This window comes from Poecilia mexicana, unplaced genomic scaffold, assembly GCF_051168715.1.
Source record: "Poecilia mexicana isolate PSO_F unplaced genomic scaffold, ASM5116871v1 scaffold_3, whole genome shotgun sequence".
In the NCBI taxonomy this organism is placed as follows: Eukaryota; Metazoa; Chordata; class Actinopteri; order Cyprinodontiformes; family Poeciliidae; genus Poecilia; species Poecilia mexicana.
In genome coordinates this window covers 18,549,257-18,570,393 of record NW_028263372.1, presented here as the reverse complement: position 1 = coordinate 18,570,393, position 21,137 = coordinate 18,549,257, and positions in this window count along the sequence as shown.

Here is a 21,137-nt window from a genome sequence, read left to right as displayed (position 1 = left end):
TTAGGTCACCTGTGGCTACAATGTAGCTCACCACCATCAGTGTGAGAAGGTGTGCAAGAATGGGTTACAATTTTACATGAAAAAACGTCTACATTTCTACTTGTAAATTTTACCTTGCATTTATTTCTGAGACCCATGTTGACACCGGCATGAGTGAATTCATTTTCCAGTTCCCAGCCAGTCTGTAGATTGTGGTCATTCTGTCGTCTTGCAGTTGTTGGTTCAGGTTACCTCCCCCTGTGGCGGGAAGTAAGCCGGCTGTGACCTTCACCTTGGCCCTGCAGATATGTTTAGAGCAGCACATTCTCTCTGCTCCTCTCGTATACTCCTACCTTATATATACACACAATACATATATATATGCACATAGATCAAGAAAAATCATTCTTCTACATGCTGATGTCTTTGGTCACGTTTTTGTGTTTCAACTTTTCACAACTTTCTTTTTTTCTTTTACTCGTCTTTAGTGTTATTGCAAGACTAATTGGGGTTTGAAAAAGATGTGAGGCAAGATTCTCTGAAAGTAAAGACAATAAAAATGAACACAAATTCAAAAGAGTCACTAAGAAAAGACTGCACCAAAAGGAAAACAGAAACATGGCTAATCTAATTAATTACCAAAAACCCAAAACCAACTCAAAAAGCCCAAGATCATGACAGGGTGAGGCAAGCAAAATATATATTTATTTTTCTGTCTTAAACAGTTTCCATAAGAGGATCATATGGAATACGTTTGCCTTTATTCCAGGTTTTAGACAAACATATGCACAAGTTATATATTATTTGTTTTTCATTTTATGTAAAAACAAATAAAAAAAACCTCTTATTTGCTATTGGGTTGCGTGAGGTTAACAAGTCCTTGAGGGAAACCCAGACATCCCTCACTGTAAAAACACCATATATGTAGTTCATTAATACAGTGAAGCAGTGCCTTTGTCTTCAATTCGCTTTAGTTACAGAGTACCTTGTGAATTTGGCAATAGCTTACAGTACAGAGTTTTTTTTTTTTTTTGTCTAAAAGAAGATTCAACTGTACAAGAAAAATCACTTTTATACACTTCAGACAGAATGAGAGTTTTTTTTTTTCCTTGGTTTTTGATTGGAAAGCTGATGCGCTCTGTTCTTTGGTGAGCTTGATCGCCTGCTAATGGCCTGACAAACCACAGAACGTAGCTTCTTGGAAACATCAAATGGCACTGAGGACATTTGCTGTGTCACATGTCATGTCTTTATTCTATAGGATGGAACTGGTTTTGTCTGGTTCACACTTCCGATTTATGAGAACAAATGATACAAGAAAGACTCATCAAAAATATAAAGAGTGTGCAGTTCATCAAACCCAAATATTAGACGCTAACTTATGTTTCCTAGACAGGATCAACGACTACTTTAGGCCAGATTACAATTCATGCTTACTTTTAAGATCTACTTCAGACTCTGCTACTCTACTCTGGTAAATACAAAAATAAATCAATAGAAATCACTACTTTTGAATGGTTAGTATCGCATGTAAAGAGATTTGAATCTATTTTAGGTTAAAAATCTGTGCATTCAAATTTTAACTCATCTTATTGCATTTTAACTTCATAAATGCCACAAATCAGAATGTGATGCATCATTATTATCATTAAAGCTTTAATACATTCTACCGTCTTAAAAAAAAAAAAACCTTATGCAGCTACCTTTTTATTTATTTTTTTTTAATATCATAAAATTATGTGAAATAAACTTAATTTTCAAAACACTTTTTCTTAAAATTTAGGGACAATCATTCCATATTTGAAATATTCCATTATTAGGTCTGGCAAATTGCATTGTGTCTAAATCTAATCTTCTACAACATTGTTAAACAATTCTGTTCAATCCTGCAGAAACTTTCATTAAATCTGCCTAGTTCAACTTTTCATCATCTCCAGTAATTCAATTTCCATCAGCCTAATGTGCAGCGTAATTTGGCCCTGCTGCACAGAAGTGATTTGCAACTCCTTATACCTTGCTAATGTAAAGTAGGAACACACAGATGGTGTATTGCTTCGCTCTGACTCTTTTGCTGGGGTTGCTTTGATGTGATGTGCAGCGACAGCCTACAAGGAGCGCACATAACTCTGCGTGGCAGCACCTACAGCACTGCAGTGTATGCAGACACACAGCCGGCATGGTTTGTAGTAAAAATGAAATGAACCTACGTTAATAAAATATATTAACTGAGTTATAAAGGCACATGCTTTAGATAAGACCGAATTCTTCTGACGGGGTAAAAAGGATATGATGTAACAGAATTGCAACCTTGTATTTTTGCCTGAAATCGAAGAAATCTCTGTATGAAGACTGGTGCAGCTGCTCTATGCATGTGAGCGCTTGTGACAGTGTCAGCTAAGGCATCATTTAAAAAAGGTATGCCCTGTCGACCTTGACACTTATAGATCAGTGGATCTGAATGTCTCTTCGGACCCGACTTCAGCCTCTGTTTAAATCTTCAAAGCTGAGCCAAGTTTAGACTAAAGCAGACAGAGCTTACCCCATATCTACTCAAAGACTTGTTCTACATTATTTGTTCTTCTTGACAGCAAATCAGAAGTTTTGTGTCACTGGAGGTGAACACATGGTTTAGAACAAAGTCACCATGTCCTTAATTGTTGAGCTTCTAAAGCAGTCTCAATATTTTCATAGAGGTTTATGGTTATGTAATTTTATTGATGTTACACTCCATTGGTTTTACTCACAGTGGTTTTTCTGCCAGCAAATTATCTTTGCTGCTCTTTATTTCACACAGAACTTTGCAGTGATATAGCCTTTAGTCTGATTAATTATAAATTTAAGTGTCAACGTCTAATAAATAAGGGAAAACAGACTGATCAATTCCATGACTCTGTGGTCCAAACATCTGTTTCTCCAAATTGAGACAATTGTGAGACGCCACTCGATGTAGGCAAGACATCGACTGTAACATGTCGATGCACAAAGCTTCACATAGTTACCAGACTTTTGCTTCCCTTCAGCTTTTCTTCAGCTTTGTACCCTAGTTTAAACAACACATTTTATTCAGGACACTGTTCCTGTTGCTCTTACTATATAAGGTAAATATAGGTGCAAAGAAAATATCTTTGATCAAGACTTCATCCATCTGCAGTCTTTATAAACTGCTTGCAAAATTTTTACGTAAGATATCATTTTAACTTAATCATAAATTCTACTTTCTTTTTCTTTCTTTCTTTCTTTTTTTGTTTTTTGTTTTTTGTTTTTTGCAACACCAGGCGAATAGCTTATTGGATTTGGGTATATTATGTGATATATGAGGCAGGGTTTTGACCAGAGAGATGAATTAATATTCATGAATATGGTCAGACTTCTGTCAATCACAGTCAAGTGATTATAAAGTATGGAGAGAAAAAAAATGGTAAAAAGTTATTCTGTTATTGGGCAGCAGCACACTATGACTTCATTCCAAAAACACACATAGTATGCACAACAGTGACACAGCATGAATTTGTATATATAACAGGACTAAAAATCCAAGTTTTAAAAGCGTAATATGACACACAAAAATACATTAAATGTTTCCAAAAATGATGTTTATAGGATATGATTTCATTTATGGAAAGATAAGAATCAGATAAAGTAGACACACACAGAGCAATGACACACCAGATGGTCTTCCTACAATAAACTTAGCAGGTAGCTGGACAAATTTGCCCATTCTCATTTGTCAGAGCATCCAGATTAATCAGTCCAGCAGTAGAGTCAGACTTCTGCCAAAGCTGGTTAGGAGAGATTTCAAGAAAACTCTTCACTGCTGCTACTGAAAATAACGTTTGCAGAAGATGTAATGTCTGCTTTGCTAAGTGATCACAAAATGCTTTTGGCCTTTTTTTTTATATCTTGAAGCTTTAACAGCTTTAAATCATAGAAATGTATATTTTAATGTTTAGCTTGGTCCTTAATTATAACCCATATGTTCATTTTACAAAGTATATAAGTACACAAAGAAATTTAAAGAAGAAAATATGTCAACAACAGAGTAGAACCAGAACTTTGATTTTGTGACGTAAAGGGGTTAAGAGCTGCTTTGAGTCGCCTCTGAACAGTAGTTTTTTTAACAGAGGAGAACTCCACCCTCCCACTAGCTCTTTGTACCCCTCTTCATCACTTACATCAGCAAATATGACCCTACAGGGGAGAAAGTCTCCACCTGGCAGACTGTTAATAAAGGTGACAGTGGGAGGGCAGGAGGGATGGCAGCGTCTGGTGTCAAGCCCTGCTGACTGGAGGTAGAGGAGCAGAAAGCTCCTCTTTGCTGTCAGGTGATACAGTCTCTGAACACACAGCTTCCCATGAACCAACACACAAACTCTAAAAATCTGTTGTCTCTGTATCAGTCAAACAGGCTGTCTGTGTGTACGTGGCCCTCTCTTTACGTGGAACAGTCCTTATTCTCCCTCCAGGTTCCCCATCGAAGCAGCATCATAAATCACTCCAACCGTTCAGCATCCAGAACTGCTGGCACCATGTCTCAGACTCCAAAAGCTTAAATCAAAAAAGTTTTTTAATAATCCATTGTCAAGCTAAATTAACTAAAATTAAATGTCAGTTTTTACCATTTCCAGTCTTCTTTTCTTTAACTTTGACCAAAAGTATGGTCCAAACAGTGACCCTTCAGTGACTCTTCAGCAGGCATGCAGCTGTGTCCATTGAGTTGCATCCCTTTTTTTCCACATGCAACAGAAGGCACATTCGCTTCTACAGCTGTTTCGTTTATTGCTGCTTCTGTGTACTTGGTGAGTTCACTGCAGCTTCTTTATCTGTTTAACTGCTCGGCCTGTGTGTGCCTTCATATAACATCATAGCTCTGGCAGGTCTTACACACACTCACAGGCAAGATTTTATTATGCAGGAACACGTTAGTTATGTTTTGTTTTTTTTTCTATTCAGTTGCACAGACATCCTGATTTTTCTATCTAATAGGTGAAGTACCTTGTGAAATACTAATAATTTAAAAGGAACAGACATTTTCTACTCTTATATCATTTTTTTGGAGTGCCTGTTGCAAAAAAAACTGCCTGTAATTATTCGGTTTTCTATGATAAAACACAAATAAAATGTCACAGCATCTACTCCGGACAACTTAAACCATCATTGGTGTTCTAAAAGTTATGGAAAACGTTTAATTAATTAGGAAAATTACGGTTAATAAATTATGTATTTAGATTTACATTGGTAATCAAGGAAGAGCTCTTAGCCTCCTGATAAGAGCAGGTTCTTTTGATAACACTAGATCATCTCCCTCCTGTATGCTTTAAAACAAGAAGGCGTATCATGTGTCAGGGCCGAGCCCAGAGCCAATGTTGCTGTGGAGATGCAGGTCTGGCAATGAGACATTAAAGCTCTGCAGTGGAGTGTTGAGTTACAGGATTCATGCAGCATTCATGCAGCGTCTGAATTTATTTTGCTAGTACACGGGTGACCCGCTTACGAGGCTTATCCAGGTTTTTTACAAATTTGGGATGTGATGTTTTTGGATATCTGATTATGCTTGTCTCTGTTGACATGGTAAACACTAATGTCTAGTTTCTGGAACTGCTCAGCATCCTTTCTGATTTCTTCTTGCTCACATACAGAGTATGATTACTTCTCTGATCACAGAAAGAATAAAATATACATTTTTAGCTTGAATTATCAGAAACTTCTACACAATTTGGCTTGAACTGCACTGTAGCATTCCATAATCGAAAATACTGACATGCATTTCTGATGGTATTTCATTTGCTTAAAAATCATTTGTTTGTTTTATGCTATGAAAAACTGTTCAAGAGAGTATTGCTGTTGATGATTACTTTTAAAACTCTTTAATTGTATTAAAAAGGATATTGTCAACTCTAGTCCTGAAGAGCTGGTGTCCTGCATGTTTTAGATGTTTCCATGCTCCATCACACCGAATTCAATGAAGGTTTCATTAGCAGACATCATCAGAACATGACAACATGCTGTGGAGGTAATTCAGCCATTTAATTCACATGTGTTAAAGCAAAGACGGTTCTAAAACACTTGAGCACCAGTTTTTGGCAATCAAATAAACTGCAACCTGTAAATGGTTCGTCTTCACTTTTAGATGTGATTTAACACATAGATGATGACACACGCTCGGTTCTGTCTCATAGTAATCTGTGTGTGCATGCTCCCATCTCCTCAGTTAATATCCATGTAATTCCTCCTTCTGCAGCTGTTCTTTACATGCTCACTTTTTTGGTTTTAGAGCAGTTTCTCTGAATACATATCCAACATTTCCCAGTTCATATAATACTGTGTGCTGTTAAACGACTATCAGGCTAAAATTTGAATTTAACATAATTCTCAGTTTATGCACAACACATGACATTTTCCTTCATATCTAAGCAATCCTTCTGTGTTTACAGCTGCAAAATTTCTCTGTTTATTTTTCACAAACAGTTTGAGACAAATAGCCAGTAAGCAGAACAGCAGTTTCAGAACATGGGAAAAACAATTTCAGATGAACACATGCAATAAACAATAAAAGGTTGGCTTCAGGCAACATTTTTGCAAGTACATTTGCTTGATTTATTTATTTATTTTTTTTATTTTTTTTTGGGTTTGCCATGTGCATGAAAGAGAGTCAGAGCGAGGGTGAGGCGGGACAACAGTCCAAGGCTACGGATTTAATCTGGCTGCTGTGGTCATGTGATTAATAGTGGCCAGGGGCCAGTGAATGGTGTAATTTATGGTGAGAGGGATCAACACATTTGGATGGTTGCTGCTCCTGAGGGAAATCTGGCTCTTAAACCAATACGGCATTCTTCTCCCCCCCTCCCCCCATCCTCTTCCTCACCTATCGTAATATGACGGCTGTGGCGGCTGGGTCTTCGGAAAGATAATGAGTTCAGTTTGAGACTGTAAAAATAATTAGGCAGACTCCTGAAGCTGCTTCATTAAGCTGGTTAAAAGATGCACCCTGTGGATTTTAGCTTTTGGTCTTCAAGCAGAGATCTGGAAGAATAAACTGGACCACTTAGTAGTTCTTCTATTTTTGCGCCACAACATTAATAGTAAAAGGCTGAATATTTAGGCTAATGAAGGTGCTAAATTGCGTTTCTAATCAGAGATTAAAGAGAATATTGAAAGTCCGTGGAGGACTATGCGTCATTCAGTCTGCTGCGATGGCCTCACCCTCATCAGTCTCCTTCAGGCCGCTGCTGTGATGATGTGCGTGACGCTGTGTGTATGTGTGTGTGTGTGTGTGTTCACTTAATCCTCTTCCAAACCCTAAAACTGTAAATAAACATCAGAGGAGCAGGGCAAAAGGCTAGGTGGGTTGTGCTGAGATTTTTTTTTTTTTTTTTTTTTTTTGAGGGGTACATGTTGTGTTGTTTTCATTGCCAACGCCAAACCTTGCTGATAACAAGCAGCTTCTGCCTGACCTTCCCCACCAGCTGCTCACCAACTTGAATCATCCAACAGGAGCTACCTGCCTGCCCACGCATTGGCTGACTAACATCTCGCCTTGGTCATTTCACTGTGGCGTTTTTTCCTTCCCGATGGTGAGGGTTTATATTGAGATTTACTTTTTCCGGTGCATGGACCATCTCAAGAGCGGCATGGTTTATACACATTGGTGCTCTCTTCCTTCATTCTGTTTATTAGTCGGAGGAAATATGTAAATATAGTGACAGTGACGTGCCGTCTCGCCTCACTGTGGACTTTTCCTTGCAAGAAAAATGCAGGATAATCTCCAGCTTCACTGCATAATTGTTCAATACCTAATGTACCTTACTCGTGGGATTTACGCAACCAGTGACACTGGCAACTCCGTAGGATTACATCATGCATTAAGTTGACTGTTACCATGGACACTAAAACATAACCTCCCATGGGGATTCAGCTGATTTTGCATGTTGTGCATATAGCTGTCATGTGCCCTCATGTCCTTGAGAACCCGCTAATAACTTTGGTTTTAAATCCAACACAAATCAACCACTAAATTGTTGAGCATCTATGTAGCGACGCTGTGAAGTTTCAGCCTATGGAGAGAGAGAGCATAAGAAACCTGAACCTGTCAGTGAACCCAGATTCCCTGAAAAAAATCAGCTTCATAAAAAAAAATAAATAAATATGCCATCATAGTGCTGAATGAAGAAAACTATAATACTAGATAGACACACTGGATTTATCAGACATTACAAATATTTAAGTCCTTAATATATACAGTGGAGTCTAAGAATACTTATTTGATTTGTTTGAGCAGACAATTTGTATAACCTCGACCTAAAACTATCGCAGTAACGCAAAACATATCAGTATTTAATCCTATACAATAATAATAAAATAAAATAAGCAATGACTTGTGAATGAAACGAGAAACACTTTCTCTGGGATGTCCGTCTATTTTGTTATGAAGAGAATCGGGATTAGGGTTATCGGGGAAGCAGGGATTAGAAGAAGAGTTGTTTTTTTATTTTTTCTTCCGTTATGACGAGGCGTCATGGTGCGCACTCTCTGCTAGGACATTCTGAACTGGACCCAGAAACCAACGCAGTGCTCACAAAACCTGTCACCCTGCACATCACTTCCTGGCAGGACTCACTTCGTCGTCTCTGGGGTTGGAATGAAAAATAAAAGCTGTCCTCCTTGGACACTTTTTTTTTCTGCTAGGGTAAATGCCATAACATTATTATTGCAACCTGAGTTATTCTGCGCAGGACAACAGCTTTGTTGCTGTGACACTGAACACAGAAAGCTGTCCGTCGAAAGCTCGCTCTCAGTCCTCAAATTGCAAACATTCATTTTTGTGGTGTGGATAAAACAAATGTTGACTGCAATGCTGTCTCCACAGAGTGCAGAGGAAAAGCAGGGAAGACGCATTGCAATGCAAATAAAGGAGCAACATGTTGAACCTGCTAGCAAAACCTCTCTACAACTCTTCCAAGGTCTGAAATAAGGTTTACATGAAAACATAAACATAAAAGGTATGAAAACATTATGCAAGCAAAACTCATTCACTTAAATATTGGAACAACTTCAAATAAGATGAAACTCAGTCCCAAGTCAGAAGTGTTTTATTTGAGCAAGAAAAAAGAAAAGATTAGGCAGACAATGCAATGATGCAGAAATAAAAAGTTTGCTTTTGCTGGTGAAAAGTTTTGTTAGAGTTTATTACAAAGCTGTTACGTATCAGATATGTCGATGATTTGTGGATTGTGAATGACAAAAAATCTCAGCTGCTCACCATTACTTCTTCATCACATCATCCATGTGTTATGGCACTTTCGTTGGCTTCTGGTCAAATTCAGAGTGGAATTTAAAAAAAATTCTGTCTATGTTCAATGTCATCCACTGTCTCTCCCCTCCCCTATGTGATCTCCTTCATGTTGCCCCCTTCTCCAGCTTCCTCAGATCCTCTTCTGATCCATCTCAGTATTCCCTCTGCTCCCCAAAGCGCCACGGGGAGTAAAACTTTCTCCCTCTCTGCTTCCAAACTCTGGAATTCTCCGGCCACACGTCCGTAATATTGACACTCTTTCCCTGTTCAAATCTAGACTTAAACCCACCTGTAACTGGGCGCATTGTTGCCAGGTAAAGATGTTTTCAGCTTATTACAATTATATATATATATATATATATATATATATATATATATATATATATATATATATATATATATATATATATATATATATATATATTTATAAATCGTGTATCATTTTCCATCCACCTCCCAGCTGTGGGTTATTCTGTTGGTCCATCACATCAAATCCTAATAAAAGGTGGTTTTAAACTGATGAATTACAAGTACTGACCAGCATCAGTTGGGTTTCCCCTTGTTAAAGCGTTACATAGCTTCCTCTCTCCTCCTCCTCCTTCTCCTCCTCCTCCTCCTCTTCCTCCTCCTCTCTCCCTCTCTCGTTGAACACACGCGCGCACACTCTTCTTTCCCCGGCAGACGTTTGGGTGCTGTCGCGCCTGCATCCTCCTCCTGTCTCTGACTCTTTTTTTCTCTTCCACACTTGCAACTCGGAGTTTAACAGCTGAGAATATAAGAAAAGAAAAAGGAAAAAGAAAAGAAAAAAAAGAGAAAAGAAACAGAGAAAAGTTGCCGCTCTACGAGGCGAGCCACAACAATGACCCCGTCCTGACTAAATTTGAATGGATTAAGCCAATCTATTCCGAGCTCTAATGAGATTAGAGAGTCAGCGCCGACGTGGGTCGCGGCGGCGTGGCACCTTTCGTTGAGCTCCTCGGGGAACGTTTGCCCCCGTCAAGCCAGCAGACCTGCCGGCGTGGAAATGGCGCTTCTGATGCCGCGGACGGGAGCGGAAAATAACAGACGTTTGAATGCACGCTCACCTGTGCTGCTTTTGTGGCGCACGGATTCCTAGAAGTAAGGGAAGAGTTAGCAGCGGCGGCGGCGTGAGTAGTTGTGCAAAACGGAGGAGAAATGAAGTACCAGAAATATATAACAGTGATGCAGATGGCCATGGGAGTGACAGCTTCAAACAAAGACTGCCTCCCCACTAAGAGACAGCTGTGGTGAGTACACAGAGAGGAGAAAGAGACCAAGGAGGAGGAGGAGTGGAAGGAGGTGCGCTTCTGGATGGGAGCGTGTGTTCGCGCGTTCGCCTAAAGAGTGGCAACAAATGTTTCAATGTGAGGAAAATTCGGTTTAATGTAATGCCAGCTGCCGAATGTAGATTTATAGTCATGTTGGTGATATCTGTCGCCTCCTCTGAATGTGTTTATTTCTTACAACATGAATGCAAAACCAAGTTGAGCGCCGCTTGCTCCCGCCACCACCTTCTTAACGCTTCTTGTCTTTTCACTCTTAAACGTTTATTTCAGCTTTTAAAATGCAGTTGTTGCAATGCAGAGTTTCCCACTAGGTCTCTGCCTGAGCAAGACTTTCTCTAACCTGGTGTAGTAAAGAGATGTTAGCTGCTTCATCACTTATTCAGAAGCTGCCTGCCACCTGCGTTTGAACCACGCTGTTGGGGTGAAGCAGTTGGTGCACTCCGATTGGCTGCCCCGGCGCCTCCGAGTGTTTGGATTATGCTGTTTTATCCCAGTCATCACGTTATTTATCCATTTTGCACGTTTCCTCCTGTATCTAAATATACCACATGGTCTACTTTTAGCAGCCTGTCTTTTATCCGTTGTTACTTTTTTCTGTTCATTTCAAGTTTCTAGAAATATCTTCATCGAGACACGATCCCTGTTGTCAGTGTCTCCACCCATTTCCTGTCTACATTTTAATAGACAACAAAACGCGCTGTATTGATGTCAGCTTTTAAGTAAATAAACAAATCTACCTTCATATATTTCATAATCACAAAACGTGTGGCTCTTTACAAAGCGATATTTTGAAGTGTTTGGATTGTTTAGACTAAAAATAGACAGAATATATATCCAGTGTGTAAAAAACAAAACAAATCTGTTGTGTTGCAAATACTTTTACATGTCGCAAATATTCTGTAGCGGCATGACTAGGTAGAAGTGGCTAGAATAAACTTTCTCCATGTGGTGGTTAGGCTGAGCCTTTAAGAAAAAGTTGATCGGAGCTCTGTCATCCTGGGGCAGCTCGGAGTAGAGCCGCTGCTCCTTTGTAATGAAAAGAGTCGGCCGAGGTAGTCTGATCACAATGCCTCCTGGCCACCTCTGTTTGTGTATTTTCTAGTCATATCCGCAACTCAGCAACATGGGGCGACAGCATTCTGAGCATGCACATGGCAACAATGGAGAGAAGAACTTCATTTTAACAGAGAGAAACCCCTGCAAGACCTGGTAGCCGTCTGCTGCGACTGACTGGATTTAGGAGACAAAAATTACAGAAGCGCAGGAACCAGGATTACTTTATATCTTAAAAAATGGGCTCAAGGTCCAGGAAAGCCTTGGGATTTCCTTAGATGCGTTCAAAAGTGTGTTTGGGGAGAGTGATGTCTGGTGTTTCTGCTGTACCTCACAATAGATACTGTAACAAAACACGTTTTGAACAGCATGCAAAACATAAAGAGCCTAATTAGCTTTACAGTTTTCAGCCTTTACCGCACTGATGCAAAGACCTTCTATTTAAACCTCAAAGTGTATCACATACACTTTGAAGACAACTTTTTTTGTTAACTGCATTTATTAATTTGATTTTATAGCTTAATCTAGAATGTGACATTGATTTGTCACCCGCCTGTTTGCATGACCGATGCTGAAATGACTTACACTAAGAAACCACCAGTGCATCTTCACACATCTCTGAAAAGCTTCTTTGTTCCTTTGTGTCCTCTCCTTTGAGTGCATCTTAGAAAAGAGACATTACTCACAAGGCTGTGTTGAAATCGATTTCCAGGTACCAAGAGGACAAAGTAGAGACAGCACAATGAGACACAAATTACAGAAATAAGAAACTGAGACTGATGACTTCTCTAATGCAGTTAGTCGGAGTATTTGTCCATTTCTCTTGTGGTCAACACTTTAGCTGCTACATTTCTTTGACACTTTCAGGATGTATGAATTCAGATTTGAAGACTTTTTTGTGCATTTCTTGTGAAACGAAGAGAAGAATGCTCAGACCGTTTCCTCGCTTCTCTTGTAATCCTCATTCGCAAGAAAACACAATCCTTTACACACTGTCTGCATTCAGATTATTCAAAGACAAATCCTGTTTGCAGTGACCGTTTTTGACATTAGCCATTTCGGCAGTTGCCCAGATGGCATCAGAAAGGGGAGTGTCTGTATGTCAGTTGCACCTTGAACGATTTTCTATTGCTTTTACGTGCAGTCCTGCTTGCTGCTGACAATAGTGTGACGAAGTGAAGCTGTCTGTGTAGAACTTTGCTGCTTTTTACCTTGTTTCAGCATTTCAAAAAATCTTATTCGTTTTGATTGGCAGAAAATGAGTTTTGTCCAGTGTCTTTTATTCAAGAACCGTCACTGCCTGTTTATTTGCATCCAAGATTCATTTGGTGTCTGGAAGATCTTGTCATGGACGTTGGATAACCATAAGTTGTATTAGTCAGGTGTCATCCCACATACGAACCTGACAGGTTATCTTCTCTGTGTTCATGTGATCGTCGTCAGATGCATTGTATGTGACAAAGTGGTACTTTAGGCTTGACACTTCTCTCTTCGAAGAGTAGTAGTGGTCTAACAGGGGCTGTCACATCAAGGCGGGGGTGGGGACACGGCTATTAAAACGGGATTACTGTATTGCCTCTGACAACCATTTTAACGTTGAGAAGATGAGCCAGAGTGCATCAGCAGTCCGTGCTTCGTGGAATCTCCCCGTGCATTCGCTCGCATGCCTCGTCTTGATTCAGAGTGACTTCAGATTCCAGATCAGTGGAATTGCATGTCAACTGCTAACTCGCTGAAGAGAAGAGCAGAATAGGAAGTGTGAAAAGTTTTAATTTTATTTTTTTGGCACAACATCAACATGAACACTCATAGTGAGCTATTTACCGCAATTCAAAAAACAGTCAATCAAAAAAAAAAAAAAAATATGACTTTTCAGTTTCATTGAATCAGAACTTTAAGGTGTTCATAAATAAGGCTGCACAATATGAGGAGATCTTGGATCATGATAATATTGGTAACGATTGCAATTACAAAATAATTTGCAGTATATGCTCGTTTTTGTCTTTCCACTTTTTTCCCATCTGTGCTTCCACTCTGTGACCTTTAGCATTTTGGGCAATGTCCTTTGTGTCCAGTGTGAGCATCTGCTGCTGTGAGACTCTTTGCAACTGGCTGAATATTACACCAGCGAATTAATGTAAAATGCATGTCCACAAACCAACATGCACACACTGATATTGCGATGATAATACATTTGCGATATGTTGTGCTGCCTTAGTTACAACCACAAATGACAAAGATTTGTGACACTTTGTCGATTCTTCTTAAAATATTGATGTTTGAATTAGCTGCAACCTTCAAACAAACAAAAAAAGGTCTGGCAAAGACAAAAAAACTCAACCAAATATATTTTAGAGAAACAACAATAGATTTTATAGAATTTCTGCATTATTAAACAAGAAAAACTTATCGCTAATACACAGGATTTGTCTAATCTGTTAGTTTGAGATTATCCACACATAATAATTAGTCTACGTTGGACTTAATGCGTGGGTGTATTGTTCTGGTTTGTGGGCCAGATGTCTACTCTGCAACCCTCCACAGTTACAACCCCGCCTGGTGCTCTTAGTGCTTAATGATGCATTAAGCCAGCGTCCCTTCTTCCTTCTTCTCCACAACAAACTCAACCCCACACAGACAGATATAGCAGCCAGTCTGCTATCAGAATAAAAAGCCTACACACCCTCTCCCTTGCCACACTTCAGTGGAAAAAAAAAACAAAAAAACACATCCTCAGAAACTCCTCTGTCTTACCATCTCCACACAGTCTCCACAGTCCATCTCCAGTCGTGAGGGGTAATCTTACGCAAACTGACAACGCCTTGCTTTGTTTCACTCAGCAGGAGTCCAACTCCATGGATGGTGTTTAAATAATTATAATCTGTAATTTTTTTTTAAAGAAGTATACACAAATGGTCTTCTATATGTACTAAAAAAAAAAAAAAACACTGCTTTTATCAATCTTTAAAGTTTGAACGAAGGTACACATGTGATTGTATTTTGTTTTTGGTGTTTCTGTCCATTAGAAACTCACATGTTCTTACATTGGCAGAACGACTGTAATCTCCTCTCAGATGGTTTATGCCACTAAAGGGAACAGATTACACAGGGTTTATTGACTTGTGGCTCACCCTGTTACCCCCGCCCACCCTAGAGCATGCTGTGAGACAGAGTTATGTGTGGCTACCGATGCGTGTCTGCGTGCATGCTAGGGAGGATGTGTGGGTGTCTATGCCAGAGGGAATATATGTGGGTTTGGCCTTTTAGTAAAGACTCTTTAGGTTCTACTGAGAAAACTATATGATTTGTTTGTGAAATATTAGCTCTGCTGAAAAACGTAAACAAAACCGGATCAATTAAAAATGTTAATGATGATTCCATTTTGTTCTTTTAATTGATTATTCTATCAGAAAAATTACATTTGTTGGGTTCATATTGTTTCTTTATAGGACATAATAGCATGAAATATAATTCACCCAACGGTGCCTTTTTTTGTCTTTTTTTTTACCAAATACAAGTACTGTGGACCACTGGCGTTCGCCGGGGTTAAGGACTGCAGCTAACCTGCCGAAGATTGGATAGGTTTTGAAAACTTAGAACTGCCTATTTTAATAGTTCAAACATCCAGTATGCATTAATATGCAGGGTATAAAATGTGTTTTCACTACCTCAAAAGCTAACATCCGTGTTCTTCCTTATCTCAAACTGCAAATGGCTGAAAATAAATGGGCCTCCTGGATTCACTGCTTTGCCAATGCTAGCCGATAGTGTGTCATTTGGCATCGTGGCTAGGTATTTTAGCTTCCTAGGCTACATTTTCATTCAAAATTTAACATATACTCTGCAAAAAAAACATCTGAAAATATGTTAATTTTACGCAAATAATTTGCGATGCGTTCCATAGAAAAATCTGTGAATATGTACGTAAATCCACTTAATTCTGGACCGCAAGGAGGCAAGGCATCCAATGTATTGTAAAACACCCATACTGAAATGCTCTGTTGGTATATCATGGCTTACTTCACTATTTTGGTGCAACAGTAAAAAGAAACCAGCTGAAAAATGGTGTGAATTCTTTGTAGATGTAATTAAGAAGAATAAAAAACACGTATTGAGGAAGCTTATGGGGAACATATTTGCAGCATGCATCAACCAGTCTGATCAAAATATGGCTTACAGGCCATATTTCTAACCCATTTGAAACAGGTTTTCATAGATATAAACTAAAAGGCATCTTGTAAACTGTACTTGAGTGTCCTAATAAAGTGCTATTTAAATCTGATTTTATTTCATTATCAAAAGTTTATTTTCTAAATTTGATCCTAACCTGCCACTGACTGAAAACTCAAGTTAATGGATGCACCTGACAATATTATTTTTATGCAAATGTGGTGCGACACTGGGAAAAAAACAAAAACTGAAAAAATTTCCTGCCTGGTGGCATAACACTGTGCGAACACTGTGTGGCACTTTTAACTATCACCATGGTACATTAATTAGCCCCACCAGGCTTGTAAAGCACGCAAATGACCCCCAGTAACCATTTTAGCTTTCCGTATGTTCAAACTTCCCTGTAAGCTGTTGCCAAATATCACCGAAAAACTTCAATTCTGCCTAGCTGAATTATTATTTATAATTCTAATTATTATATTATGCATGGGGGTCCTCAAGCTCTTATTTGTCAAAATTATTAGCAATTATTTATTTCTTTGGAGTGGGATGATTTAAATAGGACCACTGAAATTTTTTGTACTTATTTTCTGTTGTGGCATTTGAGGGAAAAGAAAACTATTAAAATACATGTTTGCAACTACTTCTGGATGCGAGGGTGATTTTGCATCTCGATGCATGCAGATTAATACATCTGCATACTTTATAACTCATGTCAGACCAATGTAGGTAACTCTATATTTAGTTTAGTTCAAACAAAGTGGAACATCAGACACAAATCCGCTCACACAAACTATTATGCTTTTTAGTTTTAGTTCATAAATGAGGTAACTTCCTATTGTTGACTGTTGAAGGTATAACGTTTAGCATCCAAAGATTTTCTGCAGACTACTTGAAGAGCTTCTTTGTAGCAGTAATGATGTTGACAACAGCAGGCCTTCAGACTCTGAAGTCAGAGTCGCAGCTGGAGGACTTTTGACTTCACAAATCTGTGGCTCATGCTTTCCTGGCCTCTTGTGACTCTTTGACTGTCATGACGACTCAAAAGCAAAAAAAGAAAGAAAGCAAGATTCATCACTGCCATCTGACAAACAGGACACAGAGGAAATTGACTGACAGGAGTCCCAGTCTGCTTTTCTTTAACTGTTCTTGTCACTTTTTGATCTGTTTGTCAGCTTTAAGACTTTGCTAAGTTACACTGGTGACACTTTACTCTTTTCTCAAACATGAGTGACAGGATTTTATCACTGAAACTGTTTGATATGATTCTTTGACTCTATTTAAGTTTGAAATTAAATACACACTAAGGAATAAAGTATATACAGTTATGTTAAGCAGACTGTTCATAATGTTATGAAAAATGTATTCATTTTAATAAGTGAAGTACATTAAATACAACTTGCCAAGTAAAAGAAATGCTATCGGAGGGATTTTTTTTTTAGTGTTATTGTCATTAGCAGTCAAAAATATTAATTAACAACCAAAATTTGGTCAATAAAAATTTTCTAAATTGCATTTTGAAACGGAGTATAAACCAAGACTAGTAGGAACTTATGAAAACGCCTGTCTTAAACTTGAAATGTTTTGTTTCAAAGTCACGTTCCTGTCCATTCGGGTTTCTCCAGAGATGGACTGTATATTTGTGTTAGTGTTTGCTGTCTGTCAGCTGTTGTCCTCCCCTGCTGCCCTCCTCTCTGCAGGGGTCAGGCAGCATTTGAGAGGTGACCGTTGTCGAGCCTTGTCCGATGCACGTCTATACACCTAATCTCGTCTGTCCATCTGTCAGGTCTGTCTGGTCTAAAGAACAGCCCTGATCTATGTCTTCTTCTGCCAGGTGGCGTTTTAAAGTTATCGGGAATAACAGGAATAATGTTTTATTGTTTTCATTTTCCTCAGAGTTTACAAAGGATGTTTTCAGCCAAGCATATCTGTCATTGATTTATTCTTCTTCAGGGAGGCTCAATGAGGTTATAATGGTAGAGACGACTGAATCATGTGTGCACCTTTTGTCACCACTTGTCCCCTAAAGTTTGAGACCCACGAGCGAAATGATGCATGTTAATCGGCATTGGTCAGGCATTACAAAGCAGTTTGCTCATCGTCTGAGCCATGAGCTGACAATGTCTCTCTGTCCTTTGTCTCTTTGCGTTACAGTTGCTCTCATGTACTTTCACCCAATTCTATCCATCTGCTAAGAAGTAAAATACGTGGAGACAGCCTTTCTCGTGCATCTCTTTGTGCTTGGTTCATCTGCTTAGTTGCTACTTTGTTGTCTTCTTGATCCAACTAAATTTTCACATCTGTCTCACTGAAGGCAAAAAAAATACTGAATGGCTAAAGGCTTTAAAAGGTCACTGTGCATAAATAGGAAACAAAAAACAAGTCAGGGAAGATGTTTTGGATGCATCATCTTTTCCAGGTGATTTAGAAAATCTAAACAAAAGCAAACCCAACTTTAGCATTTAAGAAAAAAAATTGATTAACATAAACTGTTGTAGTTGCTGAAGGTTTTGACAGGTCATCAAAGATTAGACTGTCCCTGTTGCATGTAGTCTCATGTGTTTTAAGAGCGTATGACTCATGAAGCTGTGTCACGATTTGAGGAGACACCTGCGTTTTGTCTGCACTCATCACGGAGGACACACCTCATGTTTTTTTTCCAATTCCTGTTGGAAGTTATTTCATCAGCATATGGAGCATGTTTATAGGTCACCATAATGTTAAGTACGTTTGTTCTAGATCTTATCAAAGAGTATGTTTTGACTCCAAACAAAGCTTTTATTGACAACTTTTTGATCGAGTGCTGCCACAGTTGACTCGTCTATCTCGGCATCACAAAGTGAGGCGGATTTCACACAGAGACAGAAAATATTAGATCCAGTTCCTGGAAAGAGCACCCAGGAGAATCAGCTCTGCAGCCCACACCAGAGGTGTCTGTGTTGAGCTTTGATTGCTGAGCTTCTCTGCTGCCGCTCTGTGGGTTTGTCCACGGTGCCAGCCATTCTGTAACTATTAATCTTTTTGTTTTCTTTTCACAATGCCTCGTTACTCGTAGCTTTGTGCAAAATTTCCTTTAATTGCAAATAGAAAATCAAGTGAGCAAAGAAGGAGTCACCAGACAGTATTTGCATACTTTATATTTATTTAACAAAATAGAAATTTTCTTTCATTCAGACCATTCTCTGTAAACCCGCCAGCTAGTATTGTGTGACAATATTAGTAAATGCTCCCACTAGCCTGTCTGCTAGCCATGCCACATTCAAAGTCCCTTCTTTCCCCATTCTGGTTCTTGGCTGAAATCCCGACTAAACCTGAACTGCTCCCATCACGCTGGCGAAAGAAAGGAGCTTTGTTTTGTGTTGTAATCAGATCTGACTATTTCCTTCAGCATAAATCTTTAACAGAGTGCTAAGCTGACATTGCTTAGATATAGTTTCACCTCAACCGTTGATTAGCTTGCTGCTGGTGAAGAATACAGGGTTTTAAAGAAAATGAGTTTCTGTTCAATCAGCACATTTTTATCTATTTTTTTTTCATTGTTTTTTCATTGACTGTTTAGTAAGCCGTGACAGAATATTTAAAACAAAGCTAACTATCTGATAGTAAGCCACTATGGCGGAAATTACCATGATTTCAGTGGGGACTATTAGTTATCCATACTACAGCTTAATAATTTGTTTGAAAGAAGTCAGGGCTTGAGTCTTCAAAGTTGACTTGTTGAGTTGTTTTTTCGAAAAGGGTATTTCACCTTGTTATATGAGCAGGACAGCACTTATCTGTGGGTTATGTATCATATTAATCACATTAGTGTTTCTAACCAAAAAGGTCTTGTAGCCCATTGGCGGCGTTATTCATACACGTTCATTGTTTTCATCTTTTGTTATCGTTCTATTTCTAGTCCAGATGACGTCTCACAAGGGTTTCTGGGATGCATTCATGGGATTCTGAGATGAGGTTATATACATACACATACATGTATATAAAGCTCTGCTAGTGATCTCTTATTGCACAGCAGGGTGAGATTCTCTATTTTGGGCTACAGGCTCATGTAATATTCATACGTTTCACCTCTTACGTATTGCAGTTTGTGGCTAATGTCTCTTGTTACTACTTTATTTTTAGGCTGTAAAATGCTGCCATTGTCTGCCACTTGTATTGATGGGGGTCACATTGGGTGTGCTTTGTGAGCACACCCCGGCCTGTTTGTGGGTTTCTCCATATTTCTCCAGAGGCAGTGAAAAGTGAAACTTACTTCTGTCTGCTGAGAAGCTCAGGCCGTGTCTAACTCACCGGCTCAATATATCCTCGTGAAATCCTACAGCCCCGATGATAATAAATCATTCATAGGTCGGCAGCAAGTGAGAAGTCATACTTTCGCTTGTGAATATTTTTAATGTTTGTTTCTTGTTTTTTGCTGCCTCGCTGTACCAGAAAAAAAAAAAAAAATCAGCAAACATATTGTGAACCACTGATATGTGTGAAAGCAGTTTTACTATATGAACGTCGTTTACTATCATAAACAAAGTACCAGTATTTTTGTGCTAGGTGCAGAGGTACTTGTCTTGACGCTCACATGTTGAGATGCTCTTCCTATAAAAACACCCTGTGAGCAACTTGTGAACTCTTTAAAGAAAATAAGTGAATCTTTAAGAATGTAGCGATAAATAACTGAAGACTGATTGAAGTCGTTTTTATATAAAAATGATTCCAACAGAAACAAGACATTTGTTATAAACTACATTAAGTCTAATGGCTTAAATTCATCTTTAGGTTTAACTGAAACATTTACATACAAGCAAGAATTTGTGTAGAAGTTTAGAACTTTAAAATATTAAAATTTCAAACTAAAAATGTGTGCTTGTCATTTATGAAAGTGAACTATATAGTTTACTACAAGAGTTGTCTTTGTTTTCTGCACTGTAAAGTCGACTGTCTTCCAGGTCCATATAGGTTTGGTTTATCTTAGAGTTATTGTAAATTCAGCTGAAAGACTAGGTAGTAAGTAGCTAAAAAAAATCCTCCTAAAAACACTACACTGCAAATAATAAAAAGCAGTATAAAATTTTTTGCACTGTAAATTATTATATATTAATGATTTACAGGCATCCCGAAGAAATAGTTTGGTCATCCAGTAGGTATGTGAATAATTTCATTTGCAAGAAATGGGCATGTAATATAGGTGTCACAATCTTTTACTATCTCATCATTCAATTCTGATTTCTGGTGTCACAATTCAATTCAAAATCAATTATTTTATTTTTATACAAAATGATTATTCATTATAATATCTGTTTCAGTCTTTGAGGTGCCTTTGCACACCTTTGATCTTAGGTAGTCCT